Source organism: Anser brachyrhynchus, assembly GCF_964034855.1.
Source record: "Anser brachyrhynchus genome assembly, chromosome: 5".
NCBI lineage: Eukaryota > Metazoa > Chordata > Aves > Anseriformes > Anatidae > Anser > Anser brachyrhynchus.
The window spans coordinates 52681077-52699738 of NC_137699.1; positions in this window are offsets into that span (position 1 = coordinate 52681077).

An 18662-nucleotide genomic window follows, 5' to 3' on the forward strand; every position below is an offset into this window, starting at 1 on the left:
CATTTGTGACCAGATTTACTCCTATATCCTGGGTCCAATTTGTCAAGAGGAAAAGCATCACTTACATATGCCACTGACCCTCAATTGTTTGGATTTTTTGCAGAACCTGGGCTACCTATTGTTGGAGTTGTTCTGTTCCACTTGGCTTTTCTTTATAAAGATAAATAGATATAATTTATATATATATATATAGATTAATTTTCTATTTCTTTCATCATAAAGCATTTATTTTAACGTGATTTTTTACTGGCGAAAAAAATGGTACTTCTGGTGGTGTAATAATAACTTCCATTTGTATTGTACCTTTCATCTCAAGTGATCCCAAAGCACTTTACTAACTTAACAAGCTGAAACAAACAATATTAAATACTACACATAGGGATCACTTCACCCACCACTGCAACAACCACTTATGTGGTGAAACAAGCCAACTGTTTAAGGGCTCAGTTCTGCAAGGTGTTGAGCTCTATTAGCCTGGTACAATGCCCACTGAAGTCAGTGTAAAGTCTCCTAAATATTTCATTGGGCTCTGGATTAGGATTTATTACACTTTTCCATCAAAGCATTTAGAAACATGCTTAACTTGAGCACTCGAGCAGTTCCATTGACATTAATAGAGCTTTAAGTTGCTTAAAGTTGAGTGTGTGAATTTTTGAAGTAGGACTGGGTGTCTTACTGCTATGTAGTACAAATCACAGCAAGTACTTTAACACAACATAGAAAACCAGAAAATAAGAACTGAGAAACACCTTAACTTATTAAATACACTGAAGAAATTAGGTGGCAACATTTAAACACCCTTACTGAACATACCATCGAAAACAACATGAAAGAATAGTTAGTCCACTCCTTAAAACATTTATGTATTCACTACATGCCAGTAAGTTTATGTTTTTACCCCTGTGCTTTATTGGCAATGCTTTATTATTTGGAGACTGTAAAACTATGAATCATTTTGTGTTTGCAAGTCATAGATTCCTCTCGCTGTAATCTAGTAATTTGTTACTTTTCTTCCTGCACTGGTAGTTGGATTAATAAGCATCCCCTACATTAATTTATTAATTAAAATACTGTAAGAATTAATAGGCCTAAGAGCAAAGTGACTGGAAAGGACTATAGCAAAGCAGGTGGAGGAAAAAAAATTGTGGCAGCTATGTTTAGTATCAGACAGATCCTAGGATGCTACTTCTAAGTCCCAAAGACAGTAAGGTTTTGTGATACTAGAAAAGATAGTAAGTCCAGGTCAGAGCTGGGACAGTAATAACCCTTCTTCATAACCTGACTGCACCCTTCCATGTTAACATACTGTGAACTGAGCACAAGTGACAAAACCAATCCATCACTGCACAGCCAACACAAAGAAGAATAGAGAGGTTAACAGAAATTGATGACATCCCCGCTCGAATTTTACACTGATTCGGCCAGCTCTACGATTGAAACAGACAAAGATTTATAGTCCGAGCTAGGACGCTGGCTCTCCTTGATTGCCTTGATTTTTTTATTTTTTTTTATGCGCTTCTGCATATTTATTTCCAAGCTCATCACGGGCTTGTAGCATTAGAATGCTGATTTGATTTTACATTCCAAGAGGAGTAGACATTATGCAGCCATTTGCATGATGTGAGAGAAATCACCATAACGGTTTGTAATATCGGCGACCAAAATGATCGCTAATGTTCACCTGCATAAGCAGGATTGTGTAATTTTTTTATTTTTTTTTTGAAATTCAGATTTTTTCCTTTTGCATCTCTCTCAGTGAAAAATAAAAAAATAAAAAGAGGAAATTATTCCATATCCTGTGGATGAGAAATTGTGTTTTGTCATGCCTCCGAGGGCTACAGTGGTATTGAGCTTTTATGAATTCGTTTGATATCAGGGCTGAGCATTACGAGTTCCAACACAAATTTTTTTCCCCATGACATTATTACTGAAAGCTTTTATCAGTTCATTGTGACAAAAAATTGATTATTATCCTTGACATTTGATGGATAGCTTTCATAAAAGTACTTTTTGTGTGTGTGTGTGTGTGTGTGTGTGTGTGTGTGTGTAACTCTAAAGTTTTTGTACGAAGGTTCTATTTTCTGGAGAGGAAAAAAAAAAATCAAGCAGCAACCACTTACTCCATGAAGCATTCTTGTGCCACTGCTATCTGTGAAAAAGTTGGAAGTGAAGTGACAATCCTGCTTCCTTACAGCTTTTTCCATTTAAACATTGGAAAAATGTACATTCACCTGTTTAGCCATAAATTTGGATTAGTAATATAGCTCTTCCATTACCTGAAAAGGGGATTTTGAAGTAATTGTGACAGAGGCATTGGTAGCCACTCTGTCATTAAAGTTAATTCAGACCTTTGTCTTTGCCAGATTCTAATGCTTCTTTGGAGTTAACTATATTTTAAACAAACATTCAGCAGGTGTCTGACAGAAGAACAAAACTGCCTTTAAATAGTTTCACTCTTGCTTATTGCATTCTAGCAACAAGAGGCAATGGGACTCAACTCATTCTAAACAACGCCAGGAGCTGAAGCTAATGGTGATTCAATTACGGTCCCTCACAAATGGGAATATTCACCTCTGAGTGTGCATTAGTGTTGATGGGAGCTCTGTGCTTGCCTTGGGAGGAGAATATACTTTAAGAGAATGTGGCATAACAGTTTGCTTCTGGAGGAGTGGGAAATGGCTGCTCTCCCCAGTTGCCATTCTCAGTGATAGATTTGTAGGAGTCTTCCTAGGGACCCTTGCTGAAATGAAAGGTGGGAGGATAGGGAATTTTAGAGAAATTTGTGAAGACAGAAAGTCAGCCAGAGGCCAGACCAGATATTCGCTAAAGAAAATGGGCTTTAGAGAAGATACGATTAGTTATAGGAACAGATTTTAACCTTTTGAAACAAATGCTGTTAAGTGTCAGATCAATTAAGAAATAAAAAATAAGAGTTTTCTGAACTGTGTGCCAGTTTCAGACATTTGGTGGTTATTGAGACCAGGGAAGTCAACACTGAACAGAAAGAAGACAATTCAGCCTTGCTGTTACTGTTGCTCAGATTACAAAGTGATTCTTGGTGATGGACCAGTCCAAGGACAGTCGCAACATGAGGGTGAAAGAGAGGAAGGAGGATGCTGCACAGCTGGGCTGAGAGGCCTCAGTCCATCATATAATCTGTGATATATACCCTTTGCTAAGAGCAGTGAATGAACGGCTGCAGTCCACTTAATTCCATCACCAGACTTTCAACTTCTCTCCACTCCCAACAAGTTTGTCCTGGGTGTAGGTTCTGGGCCAAGTTAACCAAATAGGGACAATATAAATGTCAGTAAGGCTGTTGGAAGGAAGAACTCTCCAGTGTATACTTTGCATTTGTTGTTAAAAAGAAGGAGGAGATCTATAACAATAATGAAACAAGTTTTGTTCCTGTATTACTGAGAGGAAAAGAAAAATTAACATTTTAAAGAAAAAATAGCTTAAATTAATTATGATGACATACTTCAGACATGAAAAATTGCAAAAATATTCAGAGGAATGTCAGACTAGAGGATAAATCTTAGAAGAGTGAAAAAATCTGTGACTGGAGAAAACTGATCGTTGCATCACTGTTTAAGAAGGATGAATGCTTTGGCTTTAGTAAACTGTAGGGTGGGTAACAGGATACAGAGCAATTAAGTCACGATGATATGGCATGAATTCAATGAAGAATTAAAATGATAATATATACACTGTCAATCAAAATAGCTTAATGGAAATAAATGTTGTCAAATAAACATATTTTTTGATCGAGTTTATGATTTCATTGACAAAGATTTCCATAAGATCTTTCATTTCATTATGATTTAAAAATACTACAGGTAGTGAATTCATTAAAACCTTTCTTTGTGGTACTTTTTAAAAAGGAAATTAATGAAAAACTAATTCAAATGTTATGTTTTGTTTTTGTTTTTGTTTCCTAGTGGCTTCCTTATAGCCTGATTCGACTCACAGTCTGAGCAGCAATGCAGAAAAACAACATAAAATCATTCTTGTTAGAATTTGCAGACAAAATATATCAATATGGTTAAAAATGAGAAAGACATATCTGAAGAACAACCTGGGTATTACAGTAGACTGGACTTATTTGAGTAAGATTTATTTTAACATTTGCAATGGCAGTATTACATACCTAGGAACCAAGACTGCAAGTCACGATTTCTCTGTGCAGGAGAAATGCATTTTGAAAAGTATCTTTCTTAAAGAGCTGAAAATTGCCAAGGATTCATAAGATCTGGCAAAATTTATGATCAGTAAGCTAAGAGAGCAAATATAGTCCTCAGATCTGTGGCCAGAAAGAGTAAGGAGTTGATAATTAACCAATGTAATAATTTATTTAAGGATCTCATGAATTCTCCAGCTCTTGGTGTTTAACACAAAAAGATTTGAAAGGTATGTTCTGATTTACCAGCAGGCCTGATACAACAGATACTAAGGGTCATAACTGTTCCCTGTACTGCTGAGCTTAAATAACTTCTGAATCGTCAGCTTCATCAAAAGAAAATTAAAAATATGTGTTTTTTGTTTATGAAACCCATATGACTATGGGTCAAAAAGGATTGCATAAATTGAGAGGCCCAAATTAGGCACTGAAGGCACTGAAAAGTGCTATTAGAATACCTAAATGGCAGTTTCAGATCCAAAGACAAAAGTTCTTCTGAGCACTCCTGTCTGAAATGTTGTCAGTTACATGTGCTATTTTGGATTTTTCAGTTGTTTTCTTTTGATGATAGAAAATCAGGATTTTGTATGCAGCTTTAAGAGGAGAGAAAAAGAAAAAAATAAATAAATAAATAAATAAAAAACAAGTTGGCCACTACTTTCCCTGTGTTAAAATGATTTCACACTCTGAAAACAGGAAGGTACTACTGTTGGAATCTTGGCTCCATTTGTCTGTGCACTTGCTACATGTGGCTTTTTTCAGTTGGATTGTATATACCTGGTGGTTTATCCTTGGCAAACAGCCCAGTTCCCACCCAGCCGCTCACTCAATCCCACTGCTTAGAAGGACGGGGGGGGAAAATAGGATAAGAAAATTTGGGGGTTAAGATAAAAGCAGGGAGATTGCTTACTATTTACTGTCACAGGTAAAACAGACTCAACTTGGGGAAAAGTAATTTAATTTCTTGTCAATTAAAAAATATTTGGGTAGTGACAAACAACAGAGAGACATTAAAACAACACCTTGTCTTCCCTACCTCCTATCAGAAAGGCCACCTCTGCAGTGTTCCCACTACCAAAAGATTGCCATGGACACACAACACAATATAGTAGAATATATACTAGTCTAACAAATGTTCTAATATTTAAGTTGAATGTTGCTGTTGCATTTCTATTTTCAGTTACTTTGTAGTAATTATCCTGGATAATTTTCCAGGAGGAATAGAGAACCCACTTTTAACAAAACTTGATGGGCATGATTCTACCTGCAAAATCTGTTTGGATTGTTCATTTGAGCTCTCACAATGCGATGAGAGATCACACTTTTATTTCACTTCTCTCACAATGACTGCATTTGTAATAAAACCAATAAGACAAACAAAACCCTATCTTGGTTCTAGATATCATTTTATTTAAACTGTTAAATTGTTGCTCTATATATCGAAATGAATTTTGTAGAGCATAATACTAGATTCCTGGCTGGACCTTCCTGTCAGCAATCCATTAGCTGTAATGAATCTAGTAAGAAACTAATGTACTATCCATATTAGAAATGTGTCGAGACTAGAATATCTGCAGTATAAAAGCTTTTCAGGAATTTTAAAATTTGCCTGCCAGCAGGAGTGATTTCACAAAAAAGAAAAAGATGGTAGAGGACAGAGGGGAACTTTGGGTCATTCAGATGTCTTGTTTCAGAAAATTAGATGGATTTGTTTTGATTTCAATGTTTGAGTCTTTGTTATATTAGAGCACTTGTTATTCTGTTATGATTATAGTATGACAAATTATTTCTAATTGGAAAGTCATTTTCCATGAAAAAATGAAATGTTTAAAATAATGTTAAAACAGCCATTTCAAAATTGTTAGAAGTTTTCCCTACATTTGCAAAAGAAATCCTAGAAATATAACTCCCATTTAACAAAGTATTTCTGTTTTGATAGGAATATTTTCCAGTGAATTGTAAATCCATCAAAGTTTCTCTGAATACTTCTAGTCTTTTTCTCATAAATTTCCATAGTCTTTGTTATCAGTTGCCAGTTTGATTAATTTGGAACACAAGGAACTAAGCTTAAAAAAAAGTAGGTTTTAATATTAGTCCTAAACACAGAAGCAAACAGAATACATTCATTATTTCCAAATTAAAGGTTTTTAATTTTGTTCGTTTGTTTTGAATTGGAAGACATTTAGCCATTTCAGGATAAATTAGCTAGTTAAATGAACTTAAAGTCATGCATTGACAAAATGACATTGTTTTACACTTAGTTTGATATCCATGCAGATCAAATGTGGAAACAGGTAGGAAGATACCAACAGCCTGAAATATTTTCAGTGAGAGGAATAATGAGTTCATTCTCACAAATAAAAATAAATCAAGTTTAAACTGTGAAGTTGGAGTCTATCCTGACAGAAAGAACAATAAACTAAAAAATAAAAAGATTGTTCTCCATTGCTGTGAGTGAATTACGCACATTACTCCAAAGAGATTTAGCTATAATCCACTTGTTTTGCACTTGCATGCCTAAATTTTATGCATCATACATACAAAGATGGATAAAATAATATTTCTGAGTTATAAATATGCATATGCAAAACCAAGTACTGTAAGATTGAATCCTCTCCATATATTCTGTAACAGGGAAATAAAAAGATGACAGAGAGCATCAAATTAACTTATTTTACTAGCTTCTCCCTCAAACACATTTTAAAATGTGCAAAACAATGTAATTTGTTGTGGCATGCTACTCCCTGTGTTGCTATTAAGCTATCCAGGTGATGCTCTCTTGGGAATCCACTCCGAACAGAGGCCTAATTCAAGACTGGATCACAACATCTGCACTAGACAGAATTTGTCATCTTCTGTCTTCAATCTCATTGGCTGTTGCTTAGCAACTGGTCAATCTCACAGAGTATTTGCCATGACAAATTAGTAGCGTTGTTACTATGACAACCAGCTTTGTTACTTAATTAAATTGATTTGAATCAGAATTGGCTTTCGGGGAAACAAGTGTGTTGTGTGAAGTAGTAAACACAGGCTTGCAGCTAACCATTCATGCTTTGATGTAGTAGTCCCTAAAATCAACACCGTCAGGACAAAATCCACAATCAAGTCCTGAAATCACTGACGGCAGATTTGCTCAAGATTTTCATTTCCTTTTCCAGATTTTTAGAGTACTCAGAACATATTTAGCAATGGATGAAAATATATATATATTTATATGTATATAATAATAGAAATAAATAAATGCATAAATAAATAATAATTCTAAAAGACATCTCAGAAAAACAACAACAACAAAATCTTAGGTTGCTCCACTTTCAAGATTAATACTTTGGTAGCATTCATAGGGAATGTACTGCTCTTCACTGATTGTGAAGCCATGTTGCAATATCATCGGAGAATGCACTGTTTCAGAGAAAAAGGAAGAGAAATTGGATTATGTGGGGTAAAGAGATAGGAATGGAATTTTTTGACAATCTTCTTCTTTCTGCCCAAGTGTCATTTTGACTACTACCTTGAGTGAAGCTTACCATAATATATGGCTTTGCCTCGTTGCAGAAGTGAGGGAAATCCCATCTTCTGATACTTTTGGGCCCAGACATCACAGAATTAAAATATGGCAAGCTAGAAATTCAAATTTCACACTACTGGTAAATTTCTTTTTACAGAAACACCTACACACTTTTTAATTATGTTTTCTAACCCTCTTATCCTGTTTGCAGACTGACAGAGACACCAGATTAACATATTTATATCTTACATATATTTAATGAATGAAATCTACACATTAAGTATGAATACAGCTATGGCAGATTTTAGATATGCAATCTCACCATTTTCCAGTTTATCTCTGTTTTATCATGGGTAGTGTAGGGGTGGCTGCTGTTGCTGTCCTTCCCGATCTTCTTGTAAATTTAACTGCACAACTCAAGTTGTATTTTCCTTATAAAATATTAAATGAATTGCTTGGAATGATTTGAGATTTCTCATTATGTGTGACTGATTTAAAGCTCGAATGTGCTGTTTTGCATGGATGTTCCAAAGCTTAAGCCTATGTAAACAATAAATGGGAAACATCAACCAAGTGGTGACTCACATGGGAAACTGCAAAATGTTGACAAATTCTAAATTACAAGGTGCTGTGTGGCCTTGCTACATTGCTTGTGTACTATCTGTAATTCACACTGCTATCATTAGAATATGCAGACAGCCCACTGAATCTCTCTGAAGTAGATTTTTATTTCTTTAGACTTTATTAGCAGAGTCTCACTTTTTAATGCACTTGTTTTGAAAGTTTGTCTTTGTTCAGAAGCTTCTGGAAAAATAAATCATTTAAAGGAAAGAGGAAACATTTGCATATGTATTGCCGGCAGAAACAGCTAAGATGATCTGGCACACCTTTGAATGAATTCACTCAAAGCACTTTTCTCCTTAAATCTTTATATATATATATATATTTTTTATATATTTTTTTTTTACCAAACTTAGTAATTGTGAAACATGATTTACAGCAATATAAAGGAAAGTTTCAAATACTTTCATATCTTCTCCCTGGTAAATATTATGCATTATATGTTTTACCCTGGTATAACGATTTCATCTTCAAAAATCCTGTACAAATGTCATATTGTCCTTCTCTTTGTTACAGCAGAATTAATAATAGGAACTGACATCTTTATTATACAGAGGGGGAAACTGCAAAGGGAAAATTAAGTCATTGTCACAAGTTCAGAACTCACAGTCATTGTTCAGGTGTCTCCTCTGTACATCAACCTTAGGCTTCAAGTTTGACCAGCTAAAATCTCCATACAGTAAGCTACTTCCAAAAGCTGATTTTCAAGTATTTTTTTTCATTAAAAGCTCCTTTATATTTTTGTATGACTAGAGGATAAAAATAGACATTTAGGAGAAAAGGGCAACACTGATTAGTGTTTCCCTTTTGATATATCCCTTGTACTTTTCTAAGTCTGACTGCTGAAACAATAAATCATTGGAAATATGTTTCCTGAAGAATAGCACCAATGTTAGTAATAGAAAAGTCTACAGAATTAAAATGGAGAGGAAGTGTGGAATAAAAGCATATTCAAGGGATATGTGCAAGTCTGAAACAGTGTAGTTGTTCAGGTAAATTGGAGAAGCTGGTAAGCTATGCCAAAAAAGTCAGAAACAGACCAATTTGGAAAAACAAGAAGAGATTATCATTTTTGCTACATCAGTGTAGCAAGCAGACTGGCAATGCCTCACCTGTTCCATGTTTTGCTACTTGTTTATACAGTCATCAGTAGCAACCTGTATCATCCAACAAATGTATAGCTTTGATAAGATAGTAATTTCTCTCCAGATGAAAGGAACACTTCAGCATTTTTTAGCTATTCAAAAAAGAAAAAGGCATCCATAGCGTAAATACTCTGATTCCTTCCTAGGTGTATTTGGCCTTCAGAGGTCATGAACTACAGAAAATATCAGGGGATTAGCAAGCAGAAAAAAATAGTAACTGAGGAACCTGTATATACACCATTCACTGCAGCATGGGGCTGTGAGATGCTGGTACAGAGTGGAGAACGATGCTGGGTTTAAACACACAGTTTCATTACTGCATCCTCTCCTGCAATATAAATACAGGGGTATATACAGCATGCCTGATACATTCAGTGATGGTGTGGTCCCAGAAGCAAGGCTTCTGGCAGAAAAGCATCTGGCTACATGGCTGGAACTGAGTCCTTTAGTTTGGTGGCCAGTTCAACAACATAAGGGGTTAGGTCAGCCCAAGTGTGACTCTTACCAGTAAAATATTTGTCCACCCAAACTGTTTAAATAATACTACTTGCCTTCAGGCAAAGTGGGTAGGTACTTACCAGACTGTCCATTACTATTTTAGAAGCTTTGTTAAATTGTCAATACAAATACTTTAACTTGACATGGCCACAGCTAACGGATGTCACAGTTCTATAATGTTTTACTCTTTGTTCAGATCTTTCAGGGATAAGTCAAAGCAAGAATTTATACATATGGCACGTTGTTTTCAGTAGTTTGTCATCACTTATTACTGTTCTCTGTCCCTCCAAAGAAATAAAAAGATAGGGGCTTATTTTCCTCTTCAAGGTTAATGAGTGTTATCACACTGAAGATGAATGCCTTAAGATCCTTCTATGTTGATTAACTTCATATTCCAAGCAAGAAACTTTTCCTTTTGGAAGTGTTTTAATATTCTTCTGTAGCTGACCGTCCTCTTCTAATTCACTTTGGGAGATGATAGCTTACTGATACTTTATCTACCCATGCCTTAAGATTAAAGGTACAATTGGGCTATTGAAAGCATGTCCCTTCTTTCCTTCATGAGCAGTGACACATCTGAACCACATGAACATCAATAGATGCAGCAGGACTAATTCTGATTTTTCTTAAAGCTAGGTAGCTCTGGTATAATTTCAGGGAATTAATGTTACAATGTATCAAGATTCTTATCATGAACTCTACTGTACTAGGCAGTGTACAAACACAGAATAAATGTACAGAGTTACAAGTCAAAATTAAGATATTGGTCATATACATAAGGGGAAAAAAAGAAAACAATGAGATAATTGTTAGTCAACATGTTATGCTTCAGTCATTGCACATCACAGGATTAATGTTTGAAAAGTATCATGCTTAAAGAGTAATAAATGTCATTAGGGGTTACTTAGAGATAATAAATAGGTAAGAATAAGTTTGTACATAAGGATAACATAGTTAAAGGTGTGGGCTCTAAAAACACTCGTTTTAACAGAATAGTCAGTATTTTTCAGCAGGGTAAAATGGCAATTCTCAAAGCCAGAGGAAAGGATATTGTAGAAACTGGGACGAAACCCGACAACAGTTTTAACTGTGGATGGATAAGAAAGGTTGTGTCTCAGATAAATTATGTAGAAAGTAATTGGATGTGAACATTGAAGATCTGTCAGAGATGAACCAGCTTATAAACCTGAAGGACATGCAAGATGATGATGAACTTGATCAGAAGACAGAACAGAGAATTTCTTTCTTACAGTTGTTTGAGGATGAGTAAACCTGAGGTAATAGTTACATCAGTCTAAGTGAATGAAGTGACCAAGACCTGTGACTTAGAGGAAAAGAAGGATATCAAAGAGTAAGACATATGGTACCACCATAATAAGCTGAATAGAAGCATGAAACAATGGACCAGAGAACAGATGAAAGAGAGGATTAGAGGAAACAGGAAAACAAGAGAGAGCCACGGAAGCCCACAGAATGCAAGAGTTCAAGCATGGGACTGATTATGCTGACAGGATGAGAGTGGAGTACTAACTCTGATATTTGACTAAGAATCCTTAAAATCTTTGGTGGCAATTGTTTCAGCCGGGAGGAAGAAAATTTTCCAGTGAAGGTAGAAGTAAGAATGAGAATAGAGGAACCCCAGACTCATGCAGTGATAATTTCTTTGAAAACCTGAGAAGAAAAAAAAAAAAAAAAAGATCAAGAGCACAAGAGCTGTGTACTGGAAAAGCAAGAGACATTATTAACAGACTTTTTAAGATGAGATAACAAAGTTATGTTTGCATACTAAGAAAAAGAAACATGGCAGGGAGGGACAGAAATTCATGGAAAATATAATGAAGATGAGGAGATTCACTGGAAAAAAAATAATCAATAAAAAATCATGGGAGCAGGAAGAAAAAGTCAATACTGGAAAATCATACAGTAATTCCAATATTAAACTGGAATATAATGTCAAGATTATTTCCTGATAGAAAACAAACAAACAGACAAACAACACCCCCCCCAAAAAAAAAAAAAAAAAAGGATTTTTTTAAATTGCTTCTCAGTTTTCTAGAATGTACATGGAAAACCATGCCAGATTTGTATGCACCTGGCAGTTTAGGAAGAAATTGCTAGGGTTTTTCAGTGGTATAATTCAGATCATAATTAATTAGATATTTAATAGAACAAGTTTATGAACGTAATAGTGTAAGAGAAAGCTCAGTCTAGCACAGGTCTAAGTCTTGGCTGGAGAATCAGTAAGAAACTGGAAAAAGTGACTATCCCTCTTGTAAGACTTCATCAATTAGGGATTTTTTTAATGCTACTATCCTTTAACATTAAAAAAAAAAAAAGTGCCAATATCAAAATGCCACGTTGCTAGGTTACAAATTCCATTTCCTACTCCCATTGCCTATTTGTAATATAACCTTACAGTAACACACACACATGCATATATATGTAAATACATATGCATGTATATACACACACACTTCACTATAAAGATACCTTGCATATCTACAAATAGATATCATATTTATTAGGGTAGTAAATATATCCAGGCAGACCTATCACCCCATTTGTATTTATTAATTATAGCTTTTTCTCCATCATACTGTACAAATATATAGAAGCTTGCAATTTCTTAATGAACCTCAATACTATATATTTTTTCCACATTCTTTACAAAGCACTTAATAAATATTGCATTATATCATGAGAATACATCTAAGGGCATACTTTCCTAACAGAGCAAAACAAAGGACAAAGTTAAGGTTGAATGCTTGACACTGAAAGGAAATGGTGTTGAGTGATGACGGATTATATTGCAGTTAGGAGAGGATGCGTGTTTTCATTCACAGAATCACAAGGCTGAAAATGACCTCGAGAGGTCAGCTAGCCCATCCCTCTGCCCTAAGGCAGAAGCAACTACACCTATGTCATTCCTGACAGTTGCTTGTCTAATCTGCTCTTAAAGACCTCTAATGATGGAGATTCTTCAGCTCCTAAATAATATTTTCCCAGTGCTTCCCTAGGCTTTCTGTTAGAAGACATTTCATAATGTCTGACTGTTTTTTGCCCCAGTTAAAGCTAGTCTAGTCAGTGGGGGATATGTTCATTTCCATATTTTTTTAGAATTTTTTCCTCTACAGTATTTTTTTTTTAAGAATAAATTTGATACGGAGTATTAATTTTACATCAGGGCAGGACAGAAAAGATCTATTAAAATGTTCTGTGTCTTTACAGTTATTTTAAGAAATTATTTGGAGTTGGGAGCATAAAGGTGAAGGATGATAGATTGATTTCTAGCACTTATTTTTTCTTTACTCTCATTGAAATAAACTTCTGATCAGTTGTGTGAATGTAGTTAGCATACATTCAAATGTGAGATAATTAGGAGAGGACACTTTATATGAAATGTAACATTTCAAAGCATTCGGGACAAGGGCTTCATTTTGCAGTGAGGTCTGTATCCATATCTCCAGCTGATACAGATCACTGCCCACTGGAAACCACAGAGAGCAAAGAGCACCCTGAGGAAGTGTTACACTTCACTGTCGCGGTCAACCAAAAGTCTAGCGGTGGTGACCTCATGTTTAACTTTTTAGGTTCCTGTGGCTGTAATTAACATCACAGAGCCTTTCAGCCTCTGAGCAATGCCTTGGGAAACAATGACTTATAAAACACAATGAGTTGGAAAAAGCAACTCTAAATATGGAGGCGATGAAACAGACTAAACTCGTTTATCTCCTCATGTTTTGCTGTTGTTTTTGCTGTTTGTTTGCTTGTTTGTTTTTGTTTTGTTAGGTGTTCAGTACCAAGTATCAAGTCTTCACCTGATTCTTGACAATTCTGAGAAATGATAAGAATTAAGGCAAGGAGTTTCAGAAATCACATTATTAAGAAGAAATCACACAACATGGGACTGCACTAGCAATAGTAACTGTAAAACAAAAATATAAAAAGTGAAAATATTTCTAATTAACCCTTCCCCCTCCCATCAAGATACGAAAAATCCAATCGTTATCCAAAGAAAATTATTTTTTCAACCATCTCTGAGTAAAATAGAGTTAGGAAGTTCTTACTGTACCCATTCTCTTTTGAAATGGCTAATCTGACCCTGTCCAAAGATTTTCAGCTATTTTTTTTTATTAAAATCTTTTATTTTTATTTGCTTTGATTTTTTTTATCAGTTCATTCATGCCTAATATGCAAAAGTCTGTTTATTGCGTGGTTATTGGTTTGCACCATTTATCAAGGAGGTTGCAAAAAACAATATTCCCAAATGAACACTTTTGCTTTTAGGCCATATTTTTTTCAGTTATTTTATACACTAAACTCTTCTGATCTACATGAAAATAATGTAAACACAATGAAGTGATAACGTATCACTTAATGAAAGTTAGGGTACAGCTTCAATTTGATGATATCTCATTTACAAAGGATGGAGACTGAATAAGTAGCAGAGAAAGAGAAAGGAGCAATCTGAGAAAACTGGAGGGTGGCAGGGGAGTGGGATACTTTAGCTAGTGCCACTAATATTCATTCTCCAAACAAGCTGGGGGATTACTGATCTTATACAGAGCAGTGAGGGCAGATTTCTTACAGCCTAGAGGGCACACAAACTAGCTTGATTTTTCTTTTTGTTCCCTGCACAATCTGTATACCACAATCTAATCTGGTGTAGCCAACAAGATTTACTGTCATGTTTAAAATGTGTTTTAAACAGTGATTTACCATCTCTTAAAATAAATATCATTTGTAGCAGACAGTCTCTGGTTTAGTTCTGTTTTCCCTATCTGCCATGAGGATCCTATTTTCCCTTTAGTATGCTGACAACACAACTTCGTTAAGGCTGGTTGGTTCCATTTGCATTGGACATCTCTTCTGCATGTAGATTGATGAGTTTAATCAGCGAATCAGGAGAAAGACTTGGACATCAATCAGTGTCAGTTTTCTTTCTTTCTAATTTCTGATTTGTTACTTCTAGTTATCAGTGTAATAAAATGATGCCAATTTAAGATAAAATCTTAGAAATAATGCAAAGGTAGTGTAAAATGTTCAACTGGCCCAGGAGCTCTACTGCATTATGATCACTGATATTTTGAATAAAAGACACCGTATTTAACATCCAGGACAAATGATGAATCCATTGTTCAGAGTTCAATAAAGAAAAGACAATCTAGTAGTGTACTGATTCAATCGTGTATCTTCTTTTGTCCCATTAGTAAAGGAAAAAATAGTCTTATGCATGTCCATGGCCTCCTAAAGAATGGAAAAGTCAGTTTGTGCATCAAAAAACAGCCTCTTTTTTTCTTTGAAAGTAATATACTTGGTACAGTTTCATATGCCCAGTGTAGATGAAATATCTCACAGTATTGTCTTATGTGTCTATTTTCACGGGAAACTTTGGAAGTAGGAAATATGTTTCTCCATATTTTTTTTTTTGGGGGGGGGGGAGGTAAAGTAAGACTGAAGTCTGGACACTCAAGATCAGAATGGTCGTATCAAGTATTTGGAAACTAATTCCAATCAAGTCAAATTAAGCTTCCCAAATTCCTCTAAGTATTGCTCAAGGTCCTGTGAAGGCAAAGAATCAAACTAGATCCCCCAGGCTAATTCCAAGCATTGCACTGTTCTTCCTTTGCTGGAAAATACTGCCTAATTTATAGACCTTTGCCAATAACAGATTATTTTCCTCACTGTGGAGAAGATGGAGCTAGTGTTTCCTTATTGCTAGACCACCTTTACTGTCACACGCTGGCATAAGGAGAAATGTATGGGGTACTCCTCCCATACCTACAGCTTAGAGATGGAGGGATAAGGAAACTGGGAGAGAGATCAGTCCTCCTCATGCCCTAGCATGGCCATGCAGTTTTGGTCCACAATGTGGGCCTAATTATGGAATTAGACTAGCATCCTTTTTTACAGGGATATAGACTAAAAAACAGTGTAGTTAGACCAATTATGCCTATACATCATAATATGGTAAAAAAAAAATCAGCTCAAAGGCCAGCCACCCAAGAAGATAAAATGTCTCATATAATTACACCTCTTGAAGTATGTTCCTGCTTTTATAAAAGCTACTACGTGTTAATGGAGATTCTTCATTACTTTACACGCTAGATAGCTGTGGTTTTGAAACAGTAAGTATTGAGATTCCTCCTTCAGCACTGAATGTTTCTGATTTAGTTATTTACAACATTTTCATTACAAGTGACAATCACACACATATTTGTAATATCAGTCTTATTTTGTTTTATTTTTTTTATCTATGGCTGAGTTCTGTTTCCAGAAATATCTGAGGAAATACCCATTTGCTTGTATGTATATGCAGGCAATCACAGAATCACAGAATAGAATCATAAAATCTTGCAGTCAGATAAGCTTAAAATGGAAACCATTTGCCTCACATTTTCATTCATATTATAGTATGCAATGTGGCACAGACTGAATGTGTACTAGTGTACTTTGGATAATAATTTTTCAAAATTTACTTTCTTTTTTTTTTTTTAAATTCCAACTGATTCATTCATTGAGAATAATAAAGTCAATAATAAGTAACAATTATGTTCATGAAGTGATATGAATATCTGCACAAAAGCAGATGTACTACCTTGTTGATGTCATGTATTTACATATATATAGATACAAATGTGGACAGGTAAATGTATGTATATATATTTACATGCATGTATATAGAAATTCACATATGTGTATACAAAACAGTCTTAGTACTACATACATTTCAATACATATGTTTCATGGAGAGACTGGGAGAGGATTCAACTGGTCCTTATTTAAAAGTTATGTGATCATCCTTGTCTGGAAAGAAAATTACATGATTATATAAACCAAAGAAGCAATAACAGAAGAACAAAAGCAACCATCTCAAATGATAGAAATTAAGCTATTTACCCACGGTCGTAATGGTTACTGAGGAATTCCTGCCTATCCAAATGGCAGTGTAGCTATGCTTTGGTACAACGATATCTGGTATATACAGAAGGCCTGCAGATAGGATTTGTAGCCTTATATCCACCCTGAAGAGGCCTGAAAACATGCTGAAATGCAGGTCCATAGGACCAATGTTGTCTAGACAGGAAGATTTCTAGTAGTATCTGTTGTATTCCATGTGGGTTTATTTAGCACTTCTGCAGCCACAGAGGAGTAAAATTGGGATTTCTGAATGCAAAATGATTTGACAGTGATTTTTAAATATATTCAATGTGGTGATACCATATCACCTAACAGAGCAGTAGGTTTTCAGGTGCTCTGGATTCTACCTCCCAGCATCTGTCAAGGTTGCTTGATGGCTTTCAAGCTACCAAATGATATTATGCGTCTTACGTATGCACGCTGTGCTTTGCTATCTTCTCCAACTCCTTTTCTCATAGAGACAAAGCCAGATAGATGCTTAGGGCTCACTTCTACAGGCATTGAGCATTGCAAAGGCACTTAGTGTCATTTGAGCTGCCCTAGGATATTCCTGCCCAGCCTCAGCTGCCACTTCAGAAAGGCACAGGTCTCCTGTAGGTGCGGCATCCCATCTGACAGCCGTATGTGGATGCCTTAGGGTTTATCAAGCAATACTAGATGCTAGTGCATGGAAAAGTGAAATAAACCCTCCCAAAGATATGCTGCAACATCAAGTCCTGCAACCCTGGGCAGGCCCCTCAGGCAGCAGAACCCCAGAAGTTTCCCCTGGAGGGGCAGGGCAGGCTAGCTGGCTCCTGCAGAAGCTACGCTATGAGACTTTTACCACTGCACGGGGGGGCAGTGGGTAGGAAGTCAGTGAAGAAAGGCTGCCTGGGTCTGCAACTGCCATTAGAGCCCCCAGACTGCTGCTGCAAGCATTGTGTTGCAGTAGGCTTCCCAGAATGCTTTTGCAGTCAATTCATCGCTCAAGGGAAAGATTTTCCTTTTTCCCTCATAGCCTGCTTTGGAGACACTTATCACCCAGGCTATTCAAGCTGGCCCAGGGGTCCTGTTTAAAAACAATCAACTGCATAAAATATGGAGCTGACTGCACTTGTACCAACATCTAACTTTAAAAAAAAGAAAGAAACAGAGATTTCAGAGGAAGCTAAGTTCTTATTTTAGGGCAAGTTCATATGGAGTAGGCAGTACCCAAACTCCTTGGCCTAAAAATCCTTATTCACAATTAGCTGTATTAATTGAGAAGACACAGTTGTTCCGGAACTGACTACACAAGAACACCTGATCAAGTGAATGCAGAAGCTGGAGAAATCTCTAGGGATCTACACGTGGTTTTCACACCTCCCCGATTAGTAACTGAAGCCAGACCCTTTCGCTTGTGATAGATTAATCAAACATTCTCTCAGCCCCTAATTGGATGACAATCAGGTTCTCAGGGTATGCTGAATGGGGAAAAAAACTCTCCTTCCCTTATATTTTATGTGTCTTTCATTTCTGGCCTAGCTGTCTTTTTTATACCTTTTTTATGTGATTCATTTACTTTGTTACAGTTTCTTCTCCTTTAAATGAGCTGCATATTTTCACCCAGCATTACTAACTTCCATCAGTTTTCCACCGAAGACACAACCTTTTCTTCTTATTATAACAGCACAGCTTGCAAAGTGATAGTTAGGAATCAGATTGTGTCAGCACTCCCATTACAACCCCCCATTTTCAAGGAATCATTTTTAGTGTGGCCATGGAAATATACTCGAGAATTAACGCTGCTATCTAGGTCTTGTTCAAAGAG